At 39.6% G+C, this 19,517-nt stretch overlaps 1 protein-coding gene across 3 annotated transcripts in view; it reads left to right on the forward strand.

Annotated features, from left to right (window-relative positions):
* Positions 1-19,517, forward strand: part of prrt4b (proline rich transmembrane protein 4b) — a 204,900-nt gene that overhangs the window by 116,978 nt on the left and 68,405 nt on the right. The gene's annotated exons all lie outside the window — the stretch shown is intronic.

Raw genomic sequence — 19,517 nt, forward strand, 5'->3', positions numbered from 1 at the left:
TGAAGTATGAATGTGTGTAGTATGAGTATAATCCGGACGTAGCACATCTTTTATGATGTCATGTGACTTCACTTCACTGCCATACACAACTCCTCTCCCTTGTGAGATATGAAAGTGTGTGCACTTCAGAATCTCGGTGGAAGTAGTACGTCATTCAGGTACTTTTTACATTTTGAGTTCTGACTTATTACTTTTTGAGACATATTACTAATTACACAGTTTTTTGCTTATGTATTTATATAACAGGGAAGTAGGCATATTCAGACACAGACTCAATGTTTACTTAGGTAACGGTTGAACTAGTCACTATGCATCCTGGGATAGAATGTGTCCAAATTTTAAATGCAGAATGCTGACATAAAAAAGTGGCCAGCTCAGTTTTGAGAGTTAATATGTCACGAAGAATCACAAACTGCCACATGCATGCCTACACACTGTGCTGTGGCAAAAGACAAATGCATTGAGTAATGAGTGTCCAGAAGGCTATCTAGTGGATCTCTCCTGAAAACACACACAGAGAGAGAGATAAAGATGACCAAAAGCTTCTGGGTCACTTTATCAACGCAGAGTGTCTGTTATGGATCATAAATTTCAATCAATCATTCGGAGACACTTAGACCAGGCCTTACACACCTAAACACAATACCTGACAGCTCTCTCTCTCTCTCTCTCTCTCTCTCTCTCTCTCTCTCTCTCTCTCTTTCTCTCTCTCTCTCTCTCTCTCTCTCTCTCTCTCTCTCTCTCTCTCTCTCTCTCTCTCTCTCTCTCTCTCTCTCTCTCTCTCTCTTTCTCTCTCTCTTTTTCTCTGAAAATCCAAATCCTCCACTCTCTGGGCTGCATGAATGGACAGCTTCTACAGAGAGAGAGAGAGAGAGAGAGAGAGAGAGAGAGGCTGTATTCAGCATGATTTGCAATAGGATTACAGCAGTGATGTTGCTAGCTCTCTTTGGCAGCAGCAGGGAGTATTTTCACTGCTCCTTGTGAGAATGAATTGGACTTTGAGAGCTGCCGGAGCTTGTTTGCAGCAGGTGCCATAATCTGCTTAACCGGTGCTAAGCACTCGTGCCTATTGCAATATTAGAAAACATTTACATTTGGGTAAGGCTGTCAATTGATTAAAAAAACAACTGCCCAATGAATTACAATGATTCATTTATAAATATATAATAATTTTATTTTAGAATTACATTTTTTTATGGAGAATCTGATGAATGGATTATCCAGAGCCTTCAAAGTTTCACCTTCAAACCATTTTCACCTTGTTTAAGTCTTGGCATTTGAATGAAAGCTTGAATGAAAGTGTTCATGTGGGCGAGGGAAGTAGTTTACCCTAGGAGACATAAAGTGTGTGTATAGTTTATAGTTTATGGTTTACAGCATCAGCATTTGATTTTCCTTGTGGCTGACAGTGGTATTTAAACTAGTATATGTGTATTGCACCCAGTCTTTACCGGGCTTCCAACAAGTTTTCAAGAAATGTCTGTCAACACCTAAACCAAAAAATGCTACATTTCGCCCAATTCCAGCTGATTAGAACATATGTGATGTTTATTATAGTTATTTAGGGATTTTGGCACAATGGGATTTCCACTGTGGGTGGGCCTACATGATATATCAACACTAAAAGACATTTAAAACACTTTACATGAGACATTGTTCAGAGTGCATGTGCGTGAGTGGGTGGGTCTGTGTGCACCTGACCCAAGTGAGTGAAATAACCACTTGAAACTGTAAGACAAATTAGAGTCATATGAAAAACACTCACAGACATATAAATGTATGCCTGCCCAGATGTGATGTAATTAGCATCATTGATCTATGGCAGACGGGACGGTGTGGTTTAGTCTTAAGCGTCTCATAAAGGACTGGCTCCTCTGTGGGCTACAGTTAGAGCTCAGCTAACATGGCAGAGACAAATGCATCTAATTACATTCAGAGGCCCAGACTCATAAAGCCCATCTGAACCGAGACCAGCTCTGGGGTGGATAGGCAATCATTCGAGACCACAGGCCAACCTGCTATCAATCACATCAGATCAATGGAAAGATGCACAGTTACCGGGGCAGGTCGGCACGATTAGAAGTTACTTAGAGATTTCTTACGTATATGGCATCCAGCAAGTGGCCTAATTGACGGGAACTAAAACTTTAAGCTAACTCATGTGATGCTTTAGAATGGTATCTTCTGGAATGTTTGTTTCTCGATATATATCTTAAAAACCCAACGCATTCTCACCCCAAGGCGTCACCTTTGACCATGCTTCAATATTTGACGTTTTAGGCACCCTTTAGCGTCACTTACATGACGCGATCCCACGGCGTCATCTAACTGACGCTAAAGGAAAGCGTCAGTTAGAGGACGCGGTTAGGTTTAGGTGTGGGGTGGGGGTAGGGTACACGCGATCCTAGGGCGTCATCTAACTGACGCTAAAGGGCGCCTAAAGCGTCAGATATTGAAGCATGTCCAAATGCTTCCCAAGGCGTCAGTTAAGTGACGCCTTGGGGGTGAGAATGGGCTGAAAAACCATAGGCAACAATGGCGAAAAAAATAATCACTGATAACAGATAAGATTAAAGACCTATCATGATATTAATTAAAGGGGTGATGAACTGAGAAATCAAATTTTCCTTGAGCTTTTGACATCTAAGAGGTCATCACACTATAAGAATATCCTGTAAGTTTCAGAACTGAAAAAGTCCTTGTTTGTCAAATAAAAGCTTTTATTGAGAACAGGCTCAGCAAACGACTCGTTTTTTTGAAGACTGGATTTGCAGACCAATTAAGACTAAAGATGGTGCTGTACCTTCTATATTGGATCCGACAGGAATGGTGCAACACACAGACTCTGGGTTGAACATGTATGGGCGAATCATTCCGGTTGCAATTTTTACAACATTGGAAGTTTTCAAAACAATTTCCTCCACGTGCATCGACGGGTGAGTTGAAACTCATTGTAATATGCAAAACTGTTATCCACTCACAGCAGTGGGCGTTTACTTCCAAGTCTTCAATGCGAGACGCCAACGCATTCTCATCACAAGGCGTCATCTAACTGACAATTTTGACCATGCTTCAATATCTGACGCTTTAGGCTCCCTTTAGCGTCAGTTAGGCCCTGTTTACACGAGAACGCTCGTGGGTGAAAACGTAAAAATATTTTATCAGATGTGCCTTTCGTTTACACGGCGACGGCGTTTTTGAGGCTTAAAAACGCAAAAAAAGTGAAACCACCCTCCAGAGTGGAAATCTTAAAAAAACGCTCCACCGCCGCGTTCCCATGTAAACGGTAAAAACGCAAAAGTCTGCTTGACAGTGAAGATTGTACGCAGGCGCGTGGACTTGGTGTTGTTGTAGTGTGCACTCCTAGCTGCCTGAAGTGCATACTACATTGAATTTCACACACTTTTGCGTCACCATTTGCACGCGGATTTCCCACACAAAACACTCGACTAAACGCAGAATAAAGTGATGACGCAATGCCACTTTTGCGTTTTTTCTTCAGAATCGTTTCCGTGTAAACATAGCCTTACATGACGCGATCCTAGGGCGTCAGTTAAATGATGCGGGTAGGTTTAGGTCTGGGGTGGAGTAAGGGTTAGACACGATCCTAGGGCGTCATTTAACTGACGCTAAAGGGAACCTAAAGCGTCAGATATTGAAGCATGGTCAAAATGCTTCCCAAGGCGTCAGTTAGATGACGCCTTGGGATGAGATTGGGCTGGAGACGCCCATAAAAAACTATCGTTTTTGAGCTAGGCTCAAAAATAGGGGTAGAAAATAGCCTATTATTTACTAATTTTGTTTTTTTTTTTATGTAAAAACCAAGCGAGCGTCATAAGTTGAACCTAAACAACATTATAATAAAAAAACTTAATATGATATAATATAAACTTAATTTTATAACTTAAAAAGACAGTTCATGACCCCTTTAAACAAATTTTTGTCAATATCCCAATTTGTCGACAAAAGAGCTTATTAAATATTGGTGTACTAGCAATGTTTTAGAAGAAAAATGTCGGAATAATTTATTCAAATAATTCAATTAACCTGCTTTAGTTGCTTGAGGTGAGAGAGCTAAATGCTGGTAAACTATACGCCACTCAACTAATGCTTTTTTTTTTTGTTCTTCAAAGATGTCAGGTGATCGATAAAAGCAAAAGACAAGTATGACCGCGTATCTTGTTAAATTATTCAGCATACCTTGCAATCCAGGTTACACACACACTCACACACACATACATACTACCACACATGTACAGGTACAAACTGATATTTCCCCAAATGTCAGTAGCCTGCCTTTGATCTCAGATGTGTCCGAGATGACAAGGAAAGCAAGAGGTTTGTGATTCTGTCATTCTCCTCCTGACCAAACAAGGTGGAGAAAGAGTAAAGGTCAAAGGTGACTGGAGGGATAACAATAGGCATAACAGAAGTGTGTGATCCTTACAGCCTGTCTAAAAGAGAGTGTTTTTATGTGTGTCAGTCTGTAACATGTAACACGCAGCAGATCCGTACACGACTACACGAGTATATATAGTTTTCTATTAAAAAACTATCAATAATTAGTCTTTCTTTTTTGTTTAAGGGAAGTGTTGCCTTACACACACTTAGCATACAGAACAGGTCATTAGAAAGAGAGGAAACTCACATGGGCAGGGTGAATAATTCTCTCTGAAGCTGAGAGACATGGAATAGTCATACTTCTATCTTCCTGTGGAGGTGCACTGAACTCTCTCTGTCTCACTTCTTGCTGCTCTTGTTTATGTTAAAAGCATTAAAGCGGCACTTCAGGCAAAGGCATATAGCTCTAGCCATGCCATGTCTGCATTTTAATTCATCTGATCAGGTACCCAAGGGTTGAAAGAGAGAGAAAAGACATTATTACTCCTGAGTAGTGTTTGCCAGTGGCCTTTCTGTGCTCATTACAGCAGCTCATGGTCACTATCTGCTGTCAGGTCACATTGGCTGTTTGATGGCCTCTGATTTCCATGGATTTTGGTCTGAATTGTGGGTGGGGACCTAAGAGAGACCCAGTCTTTTGATCTGTCCACTCACTAGCTCTGTTTTGCGTCTGGATGTGTCTAACAGAGGTTCTGGTTCTTTATACTGCCGCAAATAGTTAAAGTAAAAGTAATAAAAAAAGATATGTAGGCGTATATCTTTATTTCCTCAGATATGTTGTGCACTATGCAACTAAAGCAGAGCAGCAGGACTGATATGAACAGTCATTTTAATTAGTTTGTTACTGGGTAAGGTTAGAGAAAAAGATTACTTTTATTTTGTTATAAAAATACACCATATGCTCCTAAGAAGTCTGGATCCTTGAAGTCTTTCTGCTGGCATATCAACAAATGATTTGTTGTAAATTTAATGGATGCAGCAGCACAAGATTAAGAGACTGATCATTATAACGGACAGATATTCAGCGAACTGTTTGTTTTAGGAGTGATGGTCAAGAACACGAAAACTATAATCATTGTGGTTGTGAGTAATCTGGTGTGTGCGCATCATCGTTGCAATTTTATGGCAGGGGACGCTTATTAGGCTAATTAAACACTGTTATGCTGTTGTACATTCATTTTATTAGCACTTAGCAGAAATTAGTTGAACACAGTTGATTCTGATCTTTCTTTGTAATTTTAACTATAAACACAGGTGTCATGGTAGTTTGTAGGTTAACAACTTAAATCTGTTTTTATTGTTATTATTATTATTATAGACTAATTTATCATGTAAACTTTTTTTTCCTTCTACAGAACACTGATATTTTGACTAAGAATGTTGGTTGCCAAACAGTTTTGGTTTTATGACATGGACCAAAAAAAAAAACAACAAAAAAAAAAACACCACACACATATTATGGAAATTTGAAAATGGTATGAGACATTTCTCAAAATTTGTTCAAGAAAGTAAATCATACAGGTTTGGAATGACATGAGAGTGAGTAAATGATGCTAATGCTAAAACTATCTCTTTAAAGCTAAAAAGGACATACATGCAGTAAAAGCTATAATGTAAGTATAATGTTCAGAATATGTGGCAAATGTTCCCATTGTAATTCACATTTATTCATGTTTATTCATTAGTGTCGTCTTTAAGGAGAGAGGTGAATGGAAGATTAGTCTTGAGCGAGTCATTTGTATGGAATTGCTGTTAAAGAAAGAGTGTGCAAGCAGGGAGAATTTCTAGAAAGAGAGCAAGAGAGCAGTTTAATGGACCACTTTGCCTTCACCCCTTCATTTGAAACCTAAAATTGTCAGAGCTGTCAGTGCAATGGACTGATCATAGTGTTTGTCAGCAGACATAAACAGCGACATATTTTCCCACATCTGTTATTTCCCTCCTCTTCTCACAACTCAGTTATAGTAAGGCCGTGTGTCCACCAAAGCGTTTTTAGCCAGCTGAAAACGCTAGACGCTCTGTTGAAGACACCGTGCGTTGGGCGCTTGAGAGCGTTTTGGCAGCGCAGCCTTTTTTTTTCGTTGAGACGTTTCGTTGCTATGATACAGAATATCCGCAGCATTTTGAATGTTGACAGTTGGTCGGTGTGGTATTAGTCCCGCGCCCCTCCTCCACTGTGATTGGATGGCTGGGTAAAAAGTGACAGTGATGAGCGGTGATATTGGTGATTTCCAATAGCGGTGATATTGGTGATTTCACCAATGTTGCATTTATTTGATTAAAAATACAGTAAAAACAATAATATTGTGAAATTTATAAAAATTGATATGTATATTAAAATGTAATTTATTCCTGAGATGGCAAAGCTGAATTTTCAGCATCATTACTCCAGTCTTCAGTGTAACATGATCCTTTAGAAATCATTATACTATGCTGATTTGCTGCTCAATAAATATATCTTATTATTATTAATGTTGAAAGCAGTTGTGCTGCTTAATATTTTTTTGTGGAAACTCTAAAATTGTGATATTATAAATGTCTTTTGATCAATTTGATCAAGTATTCATTTTTTTTCTTAATCTTACTAACCCCAAAACTTAGAATAGGTAGAATACAGTAATTAAGCAGCAACATTATGCGACCTCATAAGACTTGCCTCAACACACCTAATCAAGCTCTTACTGTAGAAACTTCCAGGCAGGTGTGTTGAGGCAAGTTTAAGCAAAAATCTGCAGGACAGTGGCCCTTCAGGACGAGCTTGGACACCCCTGATTTAAAGTGTTTCAAATCAGTCACTTATTACGTTACAGTTTGGTTTGGATGCTGCCTAATGTCAGCTGCCTACTTAGTTTGCAACATTTTGAAACCGAATCTTATTGACAGGCCTGATCTTTGGAAAAAAAATGTAACTTGGAAATCCCTGTTAGCAGCGCACACATCCGTGCTGAGGTGACTAAATCAGATAAACACATGCTATATTTGGAGAGACTGTAGAACTCTCCAGAGGTTTGAGACGCACTCAAGCATCCAGCAAAATAACACACTGTAAGCTGGAGAAAGCAAGGTAGGAAGAATGCAGGAGGAATAAGAACATGTTTTGACCCTTGCCATCTTGTCATGAGTGTAGGCAAAGGCCTTGCTACCTGTCTCTCAGCGCCACATGTAATCCTCCAAACGCAGTGTGAACGAACCTCAAGACATCAAACCTAATCAAGCATTCCCCTGCACTGCTGATGTGACGTTATCGTCCCACTTCCAGAACCTAATCCTTCATTAAAATGCACAGGATGTAAACGCATTCGTGTTTGTTTAATTAATTCACTGATTAATTTGCTTGTTTATTCATTTAGCTGTTTATCGGAGAGCTTTAAACGTAACAGAATACCGGATGGAAGAAAAAAAAACAATAGAAGTTAATTTTTTTTAATGATGCAATCAGAGGTGGGGTCCATATTCTTCATTTTATCATTATATGAAAAAAATACTAAAAAGGCCTGCCAAAGTTAATCTGGTAGCAAGAAATCAATTAAATTAACACAATTAACTGAATTTGATTTTACTGTTGTCATTTTGCATTCTACTTACTGTTGATTGGTAGATTGGTAAAAAAAAAACAAAAAAAAACAATAGATTTATCATGATTAGTTTATTATGATATCAAGAAATAAAAAACGAATCCATATATTTATCAAAAGTGTTTTGTAGTAGATTCGCCTTGGCACTGTCCGGTGTTATTTTCGTATTATTTATATAATATTATAGTGTTTATATTTTTCTAATTACATTTAAAGGCCCGTTCACACCAGAAAGAATAGTAAAAGAATACAAGTAAAAGAATAGATGTCCACACCACTATGATGACTATAATGGCACAGAGAAACGATATAGTTGGAATCACGATGATTTTTGACAGCCAATCAAAATCCTGTTTTAAAGAGTTTGAGCATTTAAAGCGGCAGAAAAAAAAACTGCAGCACGCTTTTAGTAAACCAGACCAATATTGTTTGATGGCGTGGACGCTAATATAGTTATCATTATATTAGTCTTTATGGTTATTGTTCTTGGTATGAACAGGCCTTTGTTTTTATATTTGAGTTCATTTTAATATTAGTTTAAGTTTTAGAAATTTTGTTATGTGCTTTTGCCATTTTTTGTTATTCTCTTCAGCTTATTTTATCCCAGTTTTAGTTTTAGTAATTGTAATAACTTTGACATATTTCAGTTAGTTGCCAAGGTATTTTTTTTAAGTTTAAGTTTCTATTTAATTATGTCAGTTACTAAAATATATATATTTTTTAATAGATTTAGTTAGTTAACAATAACAACACTGACACTTGTCTCTCTAAAAGTTTTTCCAAACATAATATTTAATCTAAACATTAATAGTAATTAAAAATATAATATACTATCAATATATTTTCCAGATACCATTTTAATTATTTAGTATAATATACATAATTTCATTATAATACTGTATAATGGAGGCCATTTTCTCTCACACAGTAAATGGGTCTGTGAATATGATAATTTTAAAACTGGGGTCCCTGAGAGAAATTGTAAAAGTTGTGTTAACTTTAATGAAAAATCTGTGGCATTGTGATATACTGTAGATGGGGAAACTTCCTGAATTCTCTCTCACTTTTACTGTCCTTCGACCAAACAGACAAACTTGAGCTCTCGGACATAGACATGCCGGCTTGTTTCTCTTCAATGAACACAAACAGTTATAAGATCGAGAAAGACGATGCTTTAAAAGGTGCCATCTGTGGCCTGAAAAGAGTTTCTAAGCAAACACTCAGAGACATGCACTCGTCTTTCGTTCTCCTTCGTACAAAGCCCAGTACATGGAGGCCCCTGAGTCTGCCGCCTTAATGAAGACGAATGCAAGGAATCAATTTGCACCTTCCCAACTCCATCTGGCAGCTCAGCACTCCACCATCAATTAACACACCAGCTGGGGAACACACACACTCACACGCCGCCCACTTCTCATATCTGCTCTTTGCCGCTTGGCTCAGAACTACCAAAGGCGGCCCGAACCCATAGGACCCCGCAGGCTGGAGATGTAGATATGCAATATAGGATATTTGGGGAGTTCACGCAAGTAAAAAGCGATTAAAACAGGAATCATGAGAAAAAGCTAAAGGTGAAGGAGACCCGTAAAGGAGAGAGGCACTTGAGAGCTCAACACACAAGCTCGATCCAAACAAACAGGCGTCTCGGAGTGTGTAAATTGTTCAGACTGTAAACAGATTCTCTTAATGTGGATAGTTTTAAGCCGAGCACCCGCAGTGCAGGGAGTTATTGACTGATCTCAACCAGAGGGTGAACAAGAAAGTCCGTCATCTGTCTTCCGATCGCTCCGCCGAGATAAAAAGACAAATCCGCTCGTGGGGATACCGATCCTTCGCCAGGCCAACAAAAGACATTTCATTCAAAGCCTGCTGGACAGTGGGCTAAATTTGACTCGTCTGAAATAACAGGAGTGTGAAATATCACAACTGAGCTGACACATGGGGAGAGATTGAGAGATACGGACGCATTAAAACTCCCTCTATCAACTTCCATCACTGCACTGCTGTGCTAGAGCTCTTTATGTAGGTCATGAGTGTTTTTCTGAACATGTGCGCTCCCCATCCCTCTTTCTTTCCTTCCTCACTCTCTGTCATTCTCATGTACAAATGAGAAAGCAACACATGTGCAGTGATCTTAAAGCTCATCAAACCTGGATTCAAGGAGAAATTCTGAGACACCAAGGTGGATGACTGGAACTTCCAGACATTCTATATCTGAACTATTATTGAGAAGTTGCAAAATTCTGTTCTGGTTCTGGTTCTCTCATTATTAAGCACAATTTCCCCCCAAATTCTCATCATACTAACAAAATACAAATACTAAAATATGGAAACACTTTCCAGTTTAGCCTAAATAATACAACAGTAACACTTTATAATAAGTACACAGTAACAAATCCCTTAGAAATAATTTGCAAACTATTAGGTTAGTTAATTATAGTATAGGGCTGTTGAATGCTTGATTCTGATTGGTTGAGAACGTTCTAAGGTGTGCAATTAGTCTCATCCCAAGACGTCATATAACTGACCATCGGTTAATGGAAACACCGTCATTTCGCAATAGTTTTTTATCGACATTTGGAAAATATCGCAAAACTTTTGCGCAAATCTGTAATGGAAACGCGCCTAGTTATATGACGTCTTGGGATGAGACTGTGTTAAATTATTTTCAGGGAAACGCACGGTTAAAGTAGTTTCAGGCAGGTTTGACCGCATTACTGTTCCATATCACTGCGCGTAGTTAACTGTAATAACGGAAAACAGGATACAATTCATAATAAGAAAAAACATGCAGCCCCATGCGCTTGACTTGCGCAGCCTGTTCTCACAGAAATGCGTCTCTATAACACGCATGGCTATACTATAACATGGCTATAGTGGTCCATCACCTACATAGTGTCAACACCAATCTCCATGACTATACTGGTCCATCACGTACACTAGTCAACACTAATCTCTATGGCTATACTGGTCCATCACCTACACTATAGTGAACACCAATCCCCATGGCTATACTGGTCCATCACCTACACTAGTCAACACCAATCCCTATGGCTATACTGGTCTATCACGTACACTAGTCAACACTAATCTCTATGGCTATACTGGTCCATCACCTACACTATAGTGAACACCAATCCCCATGGCTATACTGGTCCATCACCTACACTAGTCAACACTAATCTCTATGGCTATACTGGTCCATCACCTACACTATAGTGAACACCAATCCCCATGGCTATACTGGTCCATCACCTACACTAGTCAACACCAATCCCTATGGCTATACTGGTCCATCACCTACACTAGTCAACACCAATCCCTATGGCTATACTGGTCTATCACGTACACTAGTCAACACTAATCTCTATGGCTATACTGGTCCATCACCTACACTATAGTGAACACCAATCCCCATGGCTATACTGGTCCATCACCTACACTAGTCAACACTAATCTCTATGGCTATACTGGTCCATCACCTACACTATAGTGAACACCAATCCCCATGGCTATACTGGTCCATCACCTACACTAGTCAACACCAATCCCTATGGCTATACTGGTCTATCACCTACACTAGTCAACACCAATCCCTATGGCTATACTGGTCTATCACCTACACTAGTGTCAAAACCAATCTCCATGGCTATACTGGTCCATCACGTACACTATAGTGTCAAAACCAATCCCCATGGCTATACTGGTCCATCACCTACACTAGTCAACACCAATCTCTATGGCTATACTGGTCTATCACCTACACTAGTGTCAAAACCAATCTCCATGGCTATACTGGTCCATCACCTGCACTAGTGCCAAACCAGCATTTACTAGGACTAGTATGGCTATTAATTCAGGTCTAACCTAGTCATTTCAGCATGGTTTTACAAAACTGCCATTGGAAACAACAGAACTGTAGTATAATACAAGATATTGTATTTTATAGCGCAAGGTCCCAACACTATTTGTCAATTCTTCATTTGTTTTGGTTTTTTTCTGCCTGGGCAGAACAAACTGCTTAAGTAAGAATTTCATTGTCCTTTGTGTGAAACAGCCAATAAATCTTTTGAAACTTTTGTATCCCATCTAAATTGATGAGTCAGCAAATCCCATGCAGTATGTTTTGTTGATTCAGGTGAGCGTCTGACAAATCAGATTTACTTTGGGCCCTATGATAGGACATTCAGGGTAATATATTTATACAAGCTACACAATATACATCAAAACCTGACAAATACAAATTTAGCAATAACCCCCTTGAGTCTGATGGGACTGAAACTTATTCCAACATCCACATTCAGTGCTCCTGCGTAAAAGCTACAGCTCTTAGCACAATCATGTCATTCACTGAGCTTGGGCAGGTGCGTGCTGGATTGGATAGTGTGTGTAGACAGCTCTTGCAGGTGTGTTCGGCAGAATGTGTGATGGCTGAATGATCAGTTGGAGTGTCAAGTCTGAATTGGTTCTGATAGTGAGTGGGCAGTGATTGCCTTCATGCCATGTTCAGTGAGCGATCCGATCCAACAGCTGAATCTGAACACCTGACAGGAGTAAGATCTGTTTCTCTATCTCTAAAGGCCATGAAGAGTTGTGTGTGTCTGTGTAGGTAGGTAGGTACTTTACAATTTGAAGGGTATAGTAAAAGCATCCTGAGGAAGACAACAAATCCTCATGGATCATAAGTTTCAAAATGGTGAGTCAATACACATATATATGCAAACACACAGCCTGCCTCCAAGGCTCTACATGTCCTCTCTGAAATGTGTCAAAGTTACAAAGACCTTTTACAAATGTCAAAGGTACACACTGCATGTGTGCGTGAAAGAGAGTGCTTTCATGTGTATGAGATTAATGATGGTTCAACCTGCCATCCCAATAACTACCAGCAGGATCTGTTGGTAGAACCTCTCACAACAAGATGTCATGCTTATCAGAACATGTTAGTTTCAAAGCATGTTTTGAATGTACTTCCTTTTGCCGTAATGCATCATCAGTAACAAAATAGCATTATAAGCTATTTAGTAATTACAGGGGAAATAGGATGAATCAATATTGGTGATCTTAACATCTGCTGCATGTAACACTGCATCAATATTCTTAACGTTTATATTTTAAGTTTGCTTAAAAAACAATACATTTGATTAAGAAGTGAAACTGCATACAATAAGGCTTATTTCAGAGAATATATCTTTCCACTTTTTTCCACAATTTGGCAATGAATTAATTCAAGATATTCATTAGGATCTAAAAGTCTGAAACCACACACTAGTATAAAACTTTTTTTTATACTAAGTTATTCAATTCTGCCTTTCCCTCAAATTTATTACCATACTTTACAAAAAAGAAAAACTAATTCCACAGAATATCCCATTGTAATTTTTGTGAAAACGTACAGTTTATTCTGTTTTAAAGCTCTAAACTTAGCTTGCTTGACTTAACAAAATACAGAATAAGTCAATGAGTCATGCATGTAGCTGTGTGTGCAATGCATGTGTGTTTTTGTGTGTCCACTGACCTGAAAAAAAAAAGATGAAAAGGCTAATGCAACAATCACACATCATTGATACAGCCCTAGTAACTGCCGTGGTCAATGTAAAACCATTACATTAAATGTCATATCCTGTGGTCCAAAAATGATTGTGATTGTTCATGCTTCCCTGGATCTGGGTAAAGCAACAGGTGCTCCTACATGTTGACTAGAGAAGTGGTAATGAGCTAAATGCTGCTCTCTAATAGCAGCTCAGGGACTATCCATTTGATCCATTTGGCAAAACAATCCAGGTTTCATTAACATCAACGTTAAATTAATACACTTCGACTCAATGCCGGCAATATATTATGCATTAAATTAATAAATTAACTAACTGTATTTTTTCTATGTATATTTCTGAAATGCACTTAAGCTGCTTTGAAACAATATGTATTGTGAAAAGCGCTACAAATAAATTGAATTGAATTGAACTTCCAAAATACTCATCAACTGTACAGTAAATGACATGATTAGCAGTAGCTTACCAAAAAGCGTATTATTATGTTTGCAGATTTCAACACAAATTACTTTGTGAATTATGTGCCTTGCTTTCCTTGACAAAAATTTGCAGTTGTGAAAAGCCTAAAACATCAGAAGGGTGATACAACAGAAATTTAGTCAAGGTGGAAACCCAATGTGAGAAGATGCTATTAGCAATCTAGCAAATATGCAGAGGAAATATTGAACTGCTTCATCAAGGCATTGGAATATTTGTTTCTGTAGAAATCATATTACATCAGCCACTCTTGTCTCTTGATATACAAACAAAATACTAATTGAAAATGCTCCACTTCAGTTCTGCATACATTAAAGCTTGCTAATTCTTCACAGATTTCTATGATGAGCTCTAGAATATCTGTTCTCACTGCAGTCCCCTCTCTTTGCGTTTAAGACGTGACAGAGCTGTATCTCTGCTGCCCTTCTCAGGTGAGAATATGCAACTGCAAGAAATAGTTAATGCTCTTTCTTCATCTCTCCCTCTCTTTCCCTTTATCTCTCACCGCTTTTCCCCTCTCTATCTGTCTTCCATTTGCCCTCTCCAGCCCAGCCGGGTCTTTGTTTCTGTTGCTCTTTTACTTGGAAATACGGAGTGAGCCGAGGGCTTGCCCTCCTGCTGTTCCCTCTAAGACTGAAAACAAAGAATCTACCCACTGCAGGAAGATAGAAAGGAGGAAAAGGCAGAAGAAAGGGCATGGAAGAGGAAGAAAGAGAGTTAAGGAATAAAAGAAACAATTTAAGAGAGATAAAAGGACCTGTAAGGAATGGACTGGGGCTTAAAAATCAAAGCACAAAGAGGATAATCCTCCACTACCTGTATAGTGTACACTATTGCATTATGTAGTTTATATGGCCTGTCAAATGAATTAAATGGCATTATATGACAATTAATTAATCAAATCATATACATTTTTGAAGAGAAAAGCCTTCAAATGAATAGAGGGAATTGTTGTGGAGGGAAGTATGACAGACATTGTTTTAGGAACATTACAACAGGCGTTGAATATTTATATTTATAATTGAAAGTTTTGAAAGGCTCCCCACAGATCCACCATGTATGAAAAGCACCAATACTTTCCAAAAGATCCCATTCAGTGATTTAAGCATTGAGTTTTGCCAGGTTGGTCACTCCGCATTCCTGCTGCTATTATGTGAAGTTATTGGCGATCAACTCAGCTTGTTATAAATTTTGGAAATCTAATCACAAATTATATGTATTGTGATTTAAAATAAGATCAGTTTTCTGGCTGCTAAAAATGAACAACCTGCAGGGTTAAGCGTTTCTATAATTTGCAGCAGCACACAATACATAAAATCATGAACAAGATGAACGACTATCAATGAATGAATTAAACGAATCAGAGTGTCAGCGTGGTTTTTCACGCATAATGTTTAACATTGCTTTATGTGGACAAAGACAAATCGTTGACAAATCAAAGACAAAACGGTAAAATCGCTGTGTTCCAATGTGTTCATTCACATTGGTGGTCACTACTTATTTGCATAAACTTTTACCAGCACTCATTGAAAAAGAATGACTTCTGGTTGTGTTCAATGTAAAAAGGGGCTTTAGTGAAGTGACCTCTACACACATAACAACAGCCAAAGCCTTTATTTATTCTGCACCATTTTTATCAACGGCTTCTTTTGTTTTTTTGTCTATTCTAGCTTTTACTCAAACAATTTTTTTGAAGCACCACTGTCAGGTTTTCTAAAGGTCTAGCATTAATCCTACTATAATAATCTGTATAATGCTGAGATAATCTATGGTGCTCTAAGTATTCTGAGCACTGCAGATGCACTGACGCTTGTGCATGTGTCTGTACTGAGATCTGCTCTGGTTTAAGCTTGTAAGCTGCTCTCTTAAAGAGAGGAGGAGAGGCATCTGTGATGTTTCATTTGATGGCTGCTGCTGTTTGGTCTTTTAATGCTGCTTCACTTCAGCAGATCTAAGGAGTCACTTATCCTGTTCTTCAGTTATTTCTCAGTTTTCTTGTTTTACATTGTTGTGCTTATTTTGAAGTTTTGAGGTTATATTACACAAGGCATAATTCATGAATTTTGTTTGACACTGGAAATAGTGCTGTTCCTTAAATTTCAGCACATATTTGATACAAATGCACAAGCACATGGACAACCATTTAAAAAAAATAAAGTCCCCCCCTCGGTAGAAATCACGTCCCAACCCCCACCCCGTGCACGCCACTGCATGGAGTCATCGAAGGAGGGAGGAGACTTTGTGGAGACTTGGCTGGTAGACCCCGGGGAAACGACAGACTGAGATGGAGATGATGTCGGTAGAGGCCAAGGCAGAGCCGAATGAGACCCTGCAACAAAGATGGACCTGGAGACCAAGGTGGAGCTGTAGAAACGAGTATCTGAGGTGGAGCCAGGTTCCAGAGGACTGAGGCGGAGCTGGTAAGACTTAGGACCAAGGTGAAGGAGGAGTTGGAAGGAAAGGCGGAGCCCAACAGGGCCAAAGGTGTGGATGGAGAAAGCGCAGCCGAAGGCCCGGAAGTCCGTGGCGCAGGCAGAGTGATGACTGAGCAAGGAAGAGGGAGCCAATTCAAACCATAAGGATGAGGGTCCCATGTGCTGCCAAGGAAGGGGAAGGAGCCAAGGTGAAGCCGACTGGTTAACGACCTGAGGTGGAGATTCACGATTTATGCAGCAGAGTTGAGCCAGAGGAGGAGCCGAGGGACTGATGCGAACCAGCGGAGGTGGGGCCGAAGGACTGCCTGTCATTGGTAGAGGAGGTCGGAGAGGAAGGCTCTGTGGGTTTCCTGGAGACACAGAGACTTGGAGCAGGGCAGGAGACGTAAGAGACTTAAAGCTGGACCAGCAGGGACTTGGAGAAAGGCAGGACCAGCGGAGATTTGGAGCTGGGCAGGATCAGCAAAGACTTGAAGACTTGTAGAAAAGCAGGACCAGCGGAGCAGCGCAGTCTCATCCCAAGACCTCGTACAACTGACGCTTTTGACCATACGTCAACATCCGCCGTTTTAGGGTACCCTTTAATGTCGTTAGATGACACTATGTAATCCTAACCCTACCCGCGTCATCTAACTGACGTTAAAGGTAAAGCGTCAGTTGGATAACGCCCCAGGATCGTCATCTAACTGATGTTAAAGGGTACCCTAAAACGGCGGATGTTGACGTATGGTCAAAAGCGTCAGTTAGATGACGTCTTAGGATGAGACTGTGTTAAGCGGAGACCCTACGTCAGGTGTACCCAACCCTGCGCCTTCCGATCGACTGTCCTGCGCAGTTCATCTTCAACCCTAATCAAACACACCTGAAGCACCCAATCGAGGTCTACTGGATCACTTGAAAATCAAAGTCAGGTGTGTTTGATTGGGGTTGCAGATCAACTTTGCAGGACAGTCAATCGGCAGGAGCAGGATTGAGCACACCTGCCCTATGTGGATAATCCTCTTCCAAATTCTCATAAAAAAGATGGGGGGTAGAAGTATGGACAGGGCTCCATTCCCACTTGTGGACCTGGTCGGATTCTCTGTTGGGCTCATGCTAAGGGGTGATGGTTGGCTCAATCACTCTTTCTGCTGCTGATATAGGTAACACAGTCTCATCCCAAAAAGTCATATAACTGACGTTTTGGAACGTATTTTGACCATACGTCAATATCCGCCTTTTTAGGGCCCCCTTAAACGTCGGTAGATGGCGATCCCGGGCCGTCATACAACTGACGCTTTACCTTTAACGTCAGTTGGTTTAGGGTTAGGTTTAGGTCTGGGGTAGAGTTAGGATCCCATAACATCATCTACCGACGTTTAAGGGGGCCCTAAAAAGGCGAATATTGACGTATGGTCAAAAGACGTCCCAAAACGTCAGTTATATGACGTCTTGGGATGAGACCGGGTTGATATAGGCCATATGTGTCTGTGGTGGGCTCTGGCATAGGCTCCATGCAGGGTGTGGAATTCATTCCCTTGCTGTTGTTGGCAGTTCTTGGCCAGAACAAGCCATAATGTGGACTAGACCTTACGCAGTTTAGTCAAAGATCTGGCTATGACAGGCTAACAAAAACACAAACACAGCATTGCCTGCTGAAGAAAAGATGCAAGACATCTGAAACCTTTTCAAAACACTGGGAATTTAGTGTGCGTGCGTGTTTAGATTATTAACCTCATTTCCCATAAGCTGGTGTGTGATTAGATGTATTATCTTTAATATGAAAAACAGCACATTAGCGATTAGTGGCTTCATGCTAATGATAAGAAGCAACGCTGTATTACTCGCTCAACTGAAGCTGTGTTTGTTTACTGAGGTTGTGCTCTAATTTGTCAGCATTATGTCGTTCATTTTTCTTTGTTAGAGGGACCATGAAGCACAAAGAGAACAAGAGAAACTGAAAGAAAGACTGAGATGTAAATGACAGAAAGAGAAAGAGTGTGTTTGAGAGCGCTAGAGAGTGATCCACAGAGAGAGGGAAATGGGATGGAGAGTGAGATTGAAGGAAGGGAGAAAATGAATGAGAAGGGGGAGAGAAGTAGAGGACAGAAGGATGAAGGGAAGGAGACATGGAGGACAATTCATCCACATCAGTCACTAATCCCTTAACGGTGTGTAATCACCAGTTTAATTAGCAGCTCTGATTGGCCGAGTCTGACCCACTGCTTTCTTTTTTGGATCATAAAATGGTCTCTTCAGAAGCTTCTTGATTAAACTCTGAAGATTTTTTTTTTCACGCGATTCATTAAACCCTATAGAGCGAATCGTCAAGCTACAGCACAGGTCAAATTATCACAATTGTGTTTGTGACTATTTCTTGTAATTCCGAAAGTACGTCTTGCCATTAGGACTTATTTGTTTCTCCTAATTGCATCATTATGTGAATTTATATCTCACGAGTTTCCTTATTCTTAAGAAGCGCCATGCTACAGCGCATGTCACATTCAGTTCAGTTGGACTCGTTTTGCCATCACCTGCCTTCGTCACTCATTCATTGTCACAGACACTAATCACATTCAGCTGTGCACCATCATTAACAACTGTATGTACTGTATGTTCAGTTCTGTTTCAGTTCAGTGTTCACATTAACAACTTTATCTTGTAATTGTGATTCTGCCTTAGCATTATGATGACTTCCTTATTTCTTGTAATTACATCATTATGTTAATGTATAATGTAAATATATATATCACAATTTCACCATTATTCTTAATGAGCCACAAATTACAGTGCAGGTCATATTCTCACAATTATAACTTTGTTTGTTATAATTGCATAATTGCGTGACTTTTTTATCTCTTTATTATTCTTAAGAAGCATCAAGCTAGCGCAGGTCAAATAATCACAAATGCAACTATTTATTTTAATTGTGACCACATCTCACCATTGCAACTTCATTTACTGTATCATAGTTGCATCATTCTGACTTTTATATCTCACAAGTGTAAACAGCCTACATTTAGGCTAAGGCAGTACATTATTTGTTGGAAGCATTTTACAGTGTAATTACACATTTAAATACTATATAGAGGTGGGGT

Source organism: Pimephales promelas, chromosome 24 (assembly GCF_988280905.1).
Source record: "Pimephales promelas chromosome 24, fPimPro1.hap1.1, whole genome shotgun sequence".
Lineage (NCBI taxonomy): Eukaryota > Metazoa > Chordata > Actinopteri > Cypriniformes > Leuciscidae > Pimephales > Pimephales promelas.